This window comes from Gossypium hirsutum, chromosome A13 (genome assembly GCF_007990345.1).
Source record: "Gossypium hirsutum isolate 1008001.06 chromosome A13, Gossypium_hirsutum_v2.1, whole genome shotgun sequence".
Taxonomy (NCBI): Eukaryota; Viridiplantae; Streptophyta; class Magnoliopsida; order Malvales; family Malvaceae; genus Gossypium; species Gossypium hirsutum.
In genome coordinates, this window is record NC_053436.1 from 101,540,432 (window position 1) to 101,551,725 (window position 11,294).

At 33.2% G+C, this 11,294-nt stretch overlaps 1 long non-coding RNA gene across 1 annotated transcript; it reads left to right on the top strand.

Annotated features, from left to right (window-relative positions):
• Window positions 1–6,802: 6,802 nt before the first annotated feature.
• LOC121212530 (uncharacterized) lies at window positions 6,803–7,912 on the top strand. Its single transcript, XR_005907804.1, has 2 exons — window positions 6,803–6,871; window positions 7,604–7,912. It is a non-coding gene; the product is annotated as an uncharacterized lncRNA (long non-coding RNA).
• The last annotated feature ends 3,382 nt before the right edge of the window (window positions 7,913–11,294 follow it).

Here is an 11,294-nt window from a genome sequence, read left to right on the forward strand (position 1 = left end):
TGAAGATAAGTGACATTGTAAAGAACGTTTACATTGTGAGAAAGATAATATATTTCAGTAGATAATCTAAATAAAGTTCGTAATCCCCTAAAAGAATCAAAGTGGGCATTTGATTCAAACACTGAGAAGGATTATTATGTCGTTTACAATTCTAATTGGGGAGATGGCTAGTCTTGGCTATTGGAGCAGTTGACTCCACGAGTAGAGACATAGATGTATTCATTGGTAGAATGATACATTGGACTAGACCCAAGATGAATTAATTCTGAATCTATTTGTGAATTAATTCACTTGTGACGTTCATGGTGTGATTTACCTAAATCCTGAATTAGTCACTAACCATGCGTATGCAACTCATGTGCTTTGATATTAGTGGAGGCTTATGCTCTAATGATGATTCACTTGTGATATTCATGGTGTGATTCACAAGGAACTCATACAAACTATAACGCATTACACAAGTTGTCTTTGGCTCATCCCCCTCAACTATTCAAACTTGATGGTACCCTGATCTTAAATCTAACTTGGTAAACCAACTCGCACTACCAAGCTGATTAAACAAATCTACAATAAGGGGAATTGGGTACCTATGCTTCATAGTGATTTTGTTCAAGGCCTGATAATCGATGCACATCTTCAACAACCCATCGTACTTCTTTTGAAACAACACTAGCACACCGAATAGAGATTTAGATGGTCTGATGAATCTCACATCTAAAAGCTCCTTTAACTATTTCTGCAACCTTTCTAATTTTGGTAGAGACATATGATATGGAGCTCTAGTCAACGACTCCATGTTGGGCACTAACTCAATCTGTGATCCATCTCCTTCTTTTGTGGTAGTTTCTTAGGCAACTCGGCATGCATTACATCCTGAAAAGATTGCAACAATTGTTCCACCTTTTTTAGAATCCCACCAATTGGCTTAAAGACTTCCTCGGCCTTCAAGGTGTCTAAATATGAGACTTCATCTTTGTGTACTCCTTTAGAAAATAAGATTACCGATAGGGTCTTTCCTTTCATACCTCATTTTCTTTTCATTTGCACCTTATACTGATGGTTCGGATCCGAGATCACCATGTAATTTTTAGAAGAAAAAATACTCGCAGTAATCTGGTTAAGAACTTATACCAACCATAAATTTATAGTCATCAAGTGGTATTACATTAACGGTGTCTTTACAAGTCTAATCGCCAAGTTGGAGTTCCACTCCTTTCGCCACACCTTCTATCTCAACGCTTTTCGAATTGACCGTCTTGATCCAACTTGATTCATTTTCAATTTTTAGCTCAAGGTCACGAGCAGTCTCTTTGGACATGAACAAATCTAACGCACTTGTGTCAACAAGTGCATTCAATTTTCTGCCAGCCAATGATGTCTACAAACATCACCCCATGGCTCTACTTATCTTTGACAGCACCCAATATCAAGCCAATATTCTTGGTTGCCTCATTGTCACATTACATGACAAAATATGTAACCTTTTTTGGACAGTTCCTTACCATTTGGGAACCATCACAATGGAAGTAAGTCAAAGGCCCCCTTTTCTCTCTTTTTTTTCCCATGACTTTTGAGTCTTACCATTATCATTCTTAGTTAACTTATCTTTATCTACCCCACCATTACCCCTTGGTTTGAATTTGGGCTTGGAAGACTCAAGCTTGTCTTTTTTTGGATCAAACTCGACAAATAATTCTATTACAATCATGACTTTCATAAACACTTGAACTCCTTGGCATTGCGACTCTTGCTTTGCCCATAGCTTCAATCCATCCATAAAGGAAAAAAATGTATCTTTCTCGCACTAATCTGAGACCTGAAGCATGAGTTCACTAAACTCCTGCATATACTCCTTAACTCTGCCTTGTTGCTTAAGCCAGTGCAGCTTTGTCCAAGCCTTGTCCTCGGTATACTCTGAGTAAAACTGTACTTTGAACCCCCTTTGGAACTCCTCCCAAGTCCTAATTTCGGTCCCACCACGTCTTACATCTGTGGACCTACAATGCCACCACAACAAAGCAACATTAGTAAAATACATAACAACAATATTCACCTTAGTGGCATCGTTCATGATGCCTTTGGCACAAAAGTATTACTCCATTCTCCACATGAAATTGTCTATATCTCTTGTGAATCTTGTTCCCTTAAATTTTTTAGGCTTAAGAACATCTACATTGGGCTTGAGTGTCACAACAAACCCTTCATTGCCGAAAGCAACCCTGTTGTAACAACTTGTTTTCAGTTAACTCAGAATGGTGATTTTAGAATCACAAATTCAAAGTTAAAAAATTTAGTTTAATATTATTTTATGGTCTACAGTATGATGGAAATATCGTATAAAAATTTCGTTAAGAAATTTTACTGTTTACATACCTAATTTGATAAAAAGAACTAAATTGCATTAAGTGCAAAAGTTCAGTTCTAATAGCTAAAAGTATTAAATAGCTATAGAATTTTAAATTGAAAGTCCTTATATTGTAAATAGACCATTAAAATGCTTAGTGGATAAGTATGAATAATCATCATTGGAAATTTAATGAATTATTAAGGGTAATTTTGGAAATTAGTGATTTAAGTTAAAATAAATAAAATAAAACAATCTATTCTCATCATCATCCACCAAAAAAAAAGAAGAAAAGAAACAACGAAACCTAGCCATGGAAGCTTGAAATATTAGCAAGCTTGTTTTGCTCAATTAGGTATGTATTCTTGTCTCGTTTTTAATTATTCCTATGTTTCCAATATCGTAGTAGCTTAATCTAGCTAGCGAGGGGATTAATTTGCAAAACTGTTAAAGTATTAGGGTTTTTCATTGATAAGTATGCTTGAATTTTGAAGTTTTATGATAGAAAATGAAAGGTTGTTGTTAGATAAACAACTTTTGTAATGAAAATTTTGATGAAATTATCAATTAGGGATTAAATTGAAAAAGATGATAAATTTATGGTAAAATTTTGAAACTGTGAATTATATGGGCTGCTATTAATATGTATAAAAATTGATTAGGCTTGAGTAAGGATTAAATTGCATGAAAGTCATTTTCCGAGCCTAGGGACTAAATTGCAATGAATTAAAAGTATAGGGGAAAAATAATAATTTTGCCAAAATATGTGTTGGACTAAATTGAATATAAATTATATTTAATTGAGTTAAATTCATTCCTATAGATCCGGTTAGACCTAGTACGGAGTTAGATCAATGCAAAGGAAAAATATCGGATTAGTTGTCTTCATATCTACGTAAACTCGTTGAGGTAAGTTCGTGTAACCAAATTGTATATTTTTATGTTTTAAATTGAATTATGTTTATGTGATTTGTAATATCCCGAATTAGGGCCTAATCGGAATAGTGGTTTCGTGACCATAAATCCGAGATAGAAATAATTATTTTATAATTATTTTGAGGCTTATGATATGATTGCATGATTATGTGAAAATTTCGTGATGAAATTCTATGCCTAAAGTGCTTAAATTGAAAGTAGGGACTAAATCGAATAAGTTGCAAAACTTGCATTCTAGAAGTTTTTAGTATGAAATTGTTTTGGAATATTAATGAGGAGGTCTTAAATAGCAATTTGACCAATTTTAAGTTCATGGACAAAATTAGGACATGGAAGGAATTTTTGGAAAGTTTAGTAGTAATGGTATTTTGGTCATTTAGTTATTAAAATGAATTAAAAACAAAATTAAAAGCCAATTTTTGTCCATCTTCTTCATTAGGCCGAAATTTCAAGGGTTCTCCATAGCTAGGGTTTGTTTCAAGCTTCCATGCTCCATAGTAAGTGATTCCAAGCCCCGTTTTTAATGATTTTTACGTTTTTGAGATCCCGGTAACTCGATAAAGCTTATGTTAGCAATAATTTAACCTAGGGTTTATATTTGGAAAAATACCCATAGGTGAAATTTGTGTATTTTTATGTTTTATGATAGAATATGAAGTTTTAAATTATGTTAGACAACTTGTACTACTCGATTTTAAGCAAAAACGAGTAAAATGGCTTAATCGGTAAAAATACCTAATAGTCACAAGTACATGTTAGAGTGAGAATTTGATGCTGCCATAGAAGAGAAAAGTGATCAGCATGTTGTAAAACATAAGAATAAGGAATAAAGTTTAATCCCGAGCCTAGGGGCAAAAATATAAATATGCAAAAGTTTAGGGGTAAAATTGTAATTTTGCCAAAATTTGAGTTAAGGATTTAATTTGATAATGTGAGTATTAAATAAGCTAAATGTGTTATTTTAGATCAAGAAAGACGTGGAATCGACCTCAATCGAGGAAAAGAAAAGATTGTGGACTAAATTGCAAAATCTTTGTATTTTGGTACCAAGGTAAGTTCATGTGTAAATAATGTAGCATAATGGTTATTTTTAAGTTATTGATGTTAATTATATGTTATGCTGAATTTTATTATGAAATGTATGCTTTGTGGTTAATTTCAAATAATATGTAAATTATGTGAACTACTTGTTAAATATAATTGTTACCGAGTATTGATTTCGGCATTCTACGGAAGACGGCAAGGATAATTGTTCGAGGAAAAAGCCTGTTTGAACCTTAGGAATAGATTAGGATACAAGTGACATGTCACTAGGATGGTTGAGCATCCGAACTCGCTGAGTTGAGTCCAAGTTCACTTATGGATGCGAATATCCGAACTCGTTGAGTTGAGTCCGAGTTCGTGAGATGTAACTAGGCATCCGAACTCGTTGAGTTGAGTCCGAGTTCACTTATGGATGCGAACGCCCGAGCTCATTGAGTTGAGTCCGAGTTCGCTTATGGGCGGGTTACATGATTTCTTGATTGCATATATGACACTTATGTGCAAGTTATCCATGTATCCGAATTATATTCCGATGTGTTCAACGGGTAAAGTTCTACTCAAATGGAGGAATATTCGAGATGTAAAGAGACGTATTGGTAAGTGATGTGAAATGGATATTTTGGACAGGTATGTATTTAACCCTCGGGTTGAGTATTGATACAACCACGATAAGGTAATAAGATGATGAAAAATGATTAAAAATGTGATATGTGTTTTAGTGATACATGCTAATGTTGATTGGTATGACTGTTTGTTATGTTACTTATTATTTGCATATGAACTTACTAAGCATTTATGCTTACTCCCTCCTTCTTACTCATTGTAGTTTTGGACAAGCCAGCTCAGGAGTCAGGATAGGTCGAAGGCTCAGTCACACTATCCGGAAGACTTTTGGTAATGGCTTGTAAATTTAAGTATGGCATGTATAGCAATATACCTTTTTTGTGTAAATGATCTTATGGTATGGTGATGGAATGGTTTGAGGAAATGCTTGATAATGATAAATTATGAAAATAGTTAGTTTAGATTATATTTGATGTTAAGGAAAATTATTAAGATACTTAGTGCATAAAAACTCATAAAAGGGATGAAATTTGCCATAAACAGAATACTGCAGCAACACTGACGCAAGTTTAAAAATTTACTAAAAATCATATAAATTGGACTTGGTGATGGACTACATATCAAATTGAAGCTTATTATGTCTAGTTTCACATGAAACAAATGAAACAGGTAAAGGAATTATATGTTACAAGATATTTGAATTTTAGTGAAACAGGGTCATAGCAGTTTCTGAATCCCCTGTTCCAACTTTAGAAATTCACCATAAATTTTAAAGATATAATTAGGTAGTTTATTTTATATTCTCAGAATACTTATTGAGTCTAGTTTCAGGAGAAATAAATCTCATAGTCATATGGATTTTTTACAGAGAGAAATGTGGTTCGTAGTAAACAGAGGTCAGACCAGTCAAGTCCTGAAACAGGGGTAACTTTAACTAATAAACTGTACTAATTGGACCAACCAAAAATTCTAGAAAAAAATTAGTAGATTGGTATATGAGTCTAGATTTAGGGAAAATTTACGGATCTTGATTTCGAGTTTTGTAGCTCGAGATATGATTTTTCTTGTGATTGTGATGCAAGTAGCTTAAAAGCTATGAATGTAGAAATAAATAATCCAAAGTTCTAAATATGTTAAATTAAGCTTAGGAACACCTCATACTCGACTCCGGCGACGGTCTCGGCCGTGGGGGTGTTACATGATTTGTATAATTGCTATGTATAAATACCGATCGCATATCTAACGGTTACTGAGTCCCGTCTGAACCTTAGGAATCCGTAGGATACAAATGACATGTCATTAGGGTTACCGATTTGGTTGAGGTCCTGCATGTGTTGCAGACACACCACAGCTCGTATGAGCTTCCCAATTTCAGCTCTTATAAGCTTCCCGATACTCAACTCGCATGACGTTCCTATTATTCAGCTTGCATGAGCTTCTCGTTATATAGCTCGGAAGAGCTTACTGTTTATAGCTCGTGTGAGCATACATGTACATGAATTGACAGATTACAATTCAGTACACCTCGTGTGTACTACTCATGTATCCAACGATATTCTAAATGGTTCAACGGTCAATATTCTATTATGAGACAATATGAGTTCGATACGAATTTTTATGTGTATATATAGGTAATACATGGAAATGATATTACATGATATATTGAAACATGAAATGGATGATACATGTATATGAAACTTGCTTAGTGATTATGTTCATCCATGTTTATTGGTTATTATATATGTTATTTACATGGCTAACATGTTGAGGATATATGTTTAGGCTTTTGGCCAAATTGGTTTGGATATGTTTTGTATGCTTTTCTTAAATGAGATTAAATGGTAAGTTAAATTCTGAGTTATACAAACTTACTAAGCTTAAATGCTTAATCTATGTTATTTTCCATATTTTATAGTAATTCGGAAGCTCATACGAGTTAGAAGCTGGTTGGAGCTATTTCACACTATCTATCGGCCCTTTTTGGTACTTTCAGTAAATTAATTTTGGTTATAATGGCATGTATCGATTATTTTGGCCAATGTTGGTATATAGACTTGATTTGAATGTCTTGTTTTGGCTTGTTGATGTACAAATTGTTGTGTTTAGGTTGGTACTAAATTGGGTGAGAAATGTGGCTTGAAAAATGACCTATTTTGGTCCATACAAGTAGAGAAACGGGCGTGTGTCTCAGCTGTGTGTGACACATAGCCAAGTGACACAGTCGTGTGTCCCTTGTATTTTTTAAATTGCACAAGTTAGTATGCTTACACGGCCTAACACACAGGCGTGTGGTTTGGTCGTGTGACCCAAGTTAGAGGGTTACACAGGGACAGACACGAGCTGGGACACGGCGTGTGTCCCTATTTCGAATGCCCACATGGCCTGAGACACGGGCGTGTCTCCTGGCCGTGTGACTCCTACAGCTTTGAAAAAAATTTAATGTTTTCTGAAAAATTCTTTGAGTACCGTTTTAACACGTATTTTGGGCCTCAAGAGGTCATATAAGGGACAATATGTTTGATTCCGATTAGTGTCTGACATGAATATTATATGATATGAAATGTTTGAAATTTCTATCTATTTGTTCTGTAAACTCTGGTAATACTCCGTAACTCTATTCCGGCATTGGATACGGGTTAGGAGTGTTACACTTGTAAATTGTGAGTTCACCCTTGAACTCCACAATCTCTAAACTCATATTCTCCTCTTTCACAGTTGTCATCATATCTTCGAGGGCATCATCTGTTCCTACTAGCTTGTTCTCAACAGAACCGAGAGGCTTCTAGACATAGTCCCTAAGTTGCTCCTTCATTGATGGCAACCTATTGGTGAGTCCCCTTTCGACTTCCTCAAGCCACTCCTTGACGTCTCTTATGGGCTCTTCGAGAGTGATTACCTGTCCTTCCAAAGGTAACAGTACGTCCTTCGATTAACTAGCTTTTCTGGCCCTCCCACGGGCCTCCATTGGCTTACTCTTATTAACAATTTCTTTCAACCTCTTTCAACGATGCCTTTGAAACCTTAGCTCGGCTACCAACTGTCATAGGGCTAGAAGTTTAGTCTGCAATCTGTGTGGCATTAGGTAATTTCTTCATTACAAAAGCGTCTAAGTTAGCCTAACTCTCAACAATTGAGGATTCAAATGAAATTCCTCCAAAGCATCAATGAAAAGCAAAGTGAAAGTAATACAAAAGTTGAAAGAACTCGAAAGATGAACAAAGCTACAAAAAAGCAAGAACACAATAAAGAATGTGTGAGTGAATACTCTCAAGAATTCTATTACTCAATGAATGAATTACAATAAACGGGCGAGACATCTATTTATAGTTGACCCTTTCCAAAATCAACGGTACAGATTAAAGTACATCAATTGCTAAGATTAAAAGCTATCTACAAATCAAATCTTTAAGATTACAGAATCATATCTTCTAATATTACGTTTCATATTTGCCAAGCTTTGTAGAAGGGTCTTTAATCTCTCCAAGCAACGGGTCAGTCCGGTTGGGCCAAATGGCCTCCCTTGAATATTACGGATCGCAAAATTGTGCCATGGTTGTGGGCTTCCATGCGCAATCCATGGCACAAGCACAAGGCTATATTAAAAAATAGGGTAAACTCCATATATAGTCACTCAACAATAAAATATTTTCATTTTAGGCACCAAAAATAAAATGTTTGCAATTTAAGCACTCACTTTACATAGTTCAATAATTTTGGTCACTCTTGTTAAAATAACAAACAACAAGTTGATGTGGCAGTTAAAAAAATTGTACAATAAGCTCTCAAATTCTACATATTATATCCATTTAGTCATAATTTTTAAAAAAATTAAGCCTCAAAATTTACAAATATTTTTAATTTGTTCCTAATTCTAAAAAATTCAAACATATATATAAAAATACAAGAATAAATTTATAAAATAAAAAAAATGATTGTTGACAAGCAATAATACTATATAAAATTTAAATATATATAATAATAAATTGAAGCCAATATCAGATTGCAAATTGGAGTAAAATAGCTCATCTAGGGAAAATAGTTTCCCAAAAATTTTGGATGCAGATTCAGTTTTAAATGATTTGAAGAAAATAACGTTTTAGAAGCAGATGTTGGGGGCATAAATAATGTGAAACCCTTATCAATGCATAGACGATTCCGAAACATTGTTACTGGCAAGCCCGTTCTTGACATTTTTTAGACCTAAGCAAAACAGTAAAATGGGGTTTTAGGTTCCTTAAAAGTTGGAAAAAAATGTTTTTAGGTCCCTTAAAAGTTTGGTAAAAAAAATTTTGGGCCCTTAAAAACTAAAAAAACTTTTTTTTGGGCCTCTTAAAAGTTGGTTTTTTTTTTACTTTTAAAAATTTTAAAAAAAATTGACCCCCTTAAAAATTAAAAAATAATATTTTGAATCCCTTTTAACCTTGGGCCCTGGGCGACAATACTTCCAACGACCCCAGGGCTGGGCCTAGTTGTTGGGAGAGGAGCAACATAAGATGTCTTTGTATGAGGTTCTCCTAACTTGATAGCAAATGTTTCAATGTAGAACTATGTCTTAACAAATTAACCAGGAATGAAGAATGAAGGATGCATTGATCAAATCTTGTTTAGAATCAAATTGATCCACCTGTAAACCCCTAGGCCTCCAAAGAATCTCAGTTAATTGTGGAGACAAAACCAGACAACAATTTATGCAAATTGCTTTATAAAGAATGGCATACACTAAAAACAGAAAATTTATCTTGGCACATAGAAAGGTGAATCTAGTGTAACACCTTCTACCATCTTCATAATGACTTGGGTATTTTTAAACGGAACCATCTCTGTAACATTATCATTTCACCAATGCTTTGCATGTTACTATCCCAACGCCACCTCCCTACTTTTTCCTTATTAACTCCTTCATCTGAATGGCTCTCTCAATGTGTTGTTCAAGATTACGATTGTAGGATGATAATATTATTTTCACACGTGCTTCAAGAATATTTAATTATCAGCTCTATCTACTCCCAGTATAAAAAGAGTATACATACAGTTTCTAGTTTGTTTTCAAATTATCATACTCACCACAAACTCTCCCGTTCGACCTTGTATGAATATCATCAGCTAGAAACTTGTCAAGAATATCTCGGGTTTGAAAAAGAAATTGATCAAAAGCTGATGCAGAAATATGAGTTCTTCAGTGAGATATTTTATTTTATGTTAATATAATATTTAAATTTATTATTATATTTTTTAAATATTTCTTGTAAACAACCATTTTTTTATTTTTATATATTTTTAAATTTATTATTAGATATATTTTGAAAATATTTATGTATTTTTGTATATATTTTTTGAATTTTTTAGAATTAAGATCAAGTTGAGAATATTGTAAATTTTGAGGGTTAATTTTTAAAATTATGACTAAATCAGTATAATATGTAACATGTGAGGGCTAAGTTGTTATTATACAATCTTTTTAACTGCCACGTCAACTTGCTGTTTGTGATTTTAACGGGAATAACCAAAATGGCTGACCTATATAATGTGAGTATTTAAATTGCAAACTTTTTTTTTGTTTCTGGTGACTAAAATGAATTTTTTTTATAGTTGGATGACTATCTGCGTAGTTTACGCTTATTATGTAAAAATAATTAAGATTACAACTGTTCTTGTTATATAAAGTTAAAATATGCTACTAGTCTCTATAATAGTATGGAATTTGAGAAAAAGTTAAAAATTCAATAATCTTATTTTTTTTCAATTTAAAAATTCTAATCCAATCGTTATCGTCCTTGACATGTCATATGAGGACTGCTTAATCAAAATACTAAGTTAACAAATTTTAATAAAAAGTAAGAGGACTTAATTTTTAACATTTAAAATAATAGGGGTAAATATAAAATTCTATACAAGTGGAAGGAGTAAGCTTGATATAATTATAGGTGGACAAACAAATAAATAAGAGGAGTTTACTCATAGAGGTATTTAAGGCAAGCACATAAATATAAGAAATGGTGATGTCCAGAGAGGCAAATAAGTAAGAAGCACATTGCCATTCCATTTTTCTTTCTTTATAATTTTTCAATCAAATTGAATTTTTATTGTTTATTTATTTTTTCCTGAAATTAATTTTTAAAAAAAAATTAAATGAAGAGGTAGGTAGGTAGCTATTGGTATTGGGTACAACCCGAATCAAGAAAAACTATGTTAGGCCCGGCCCAATAATGATCTTTTAGTACACAATTTATTACATTAAGATGTTCCATATGGTAGATGGATAAGTTATTTATTACAAATTAATTAAGCCTCCTTTGTAAACATAAAATAATTTCTCATAAATATGTGCAAAGAAGTGGGGTGGAAACTCAATTGCCTACAACTTTTCTTTTCTCTGTCTGCTCTTTAAAATCAATATTTATGTTAC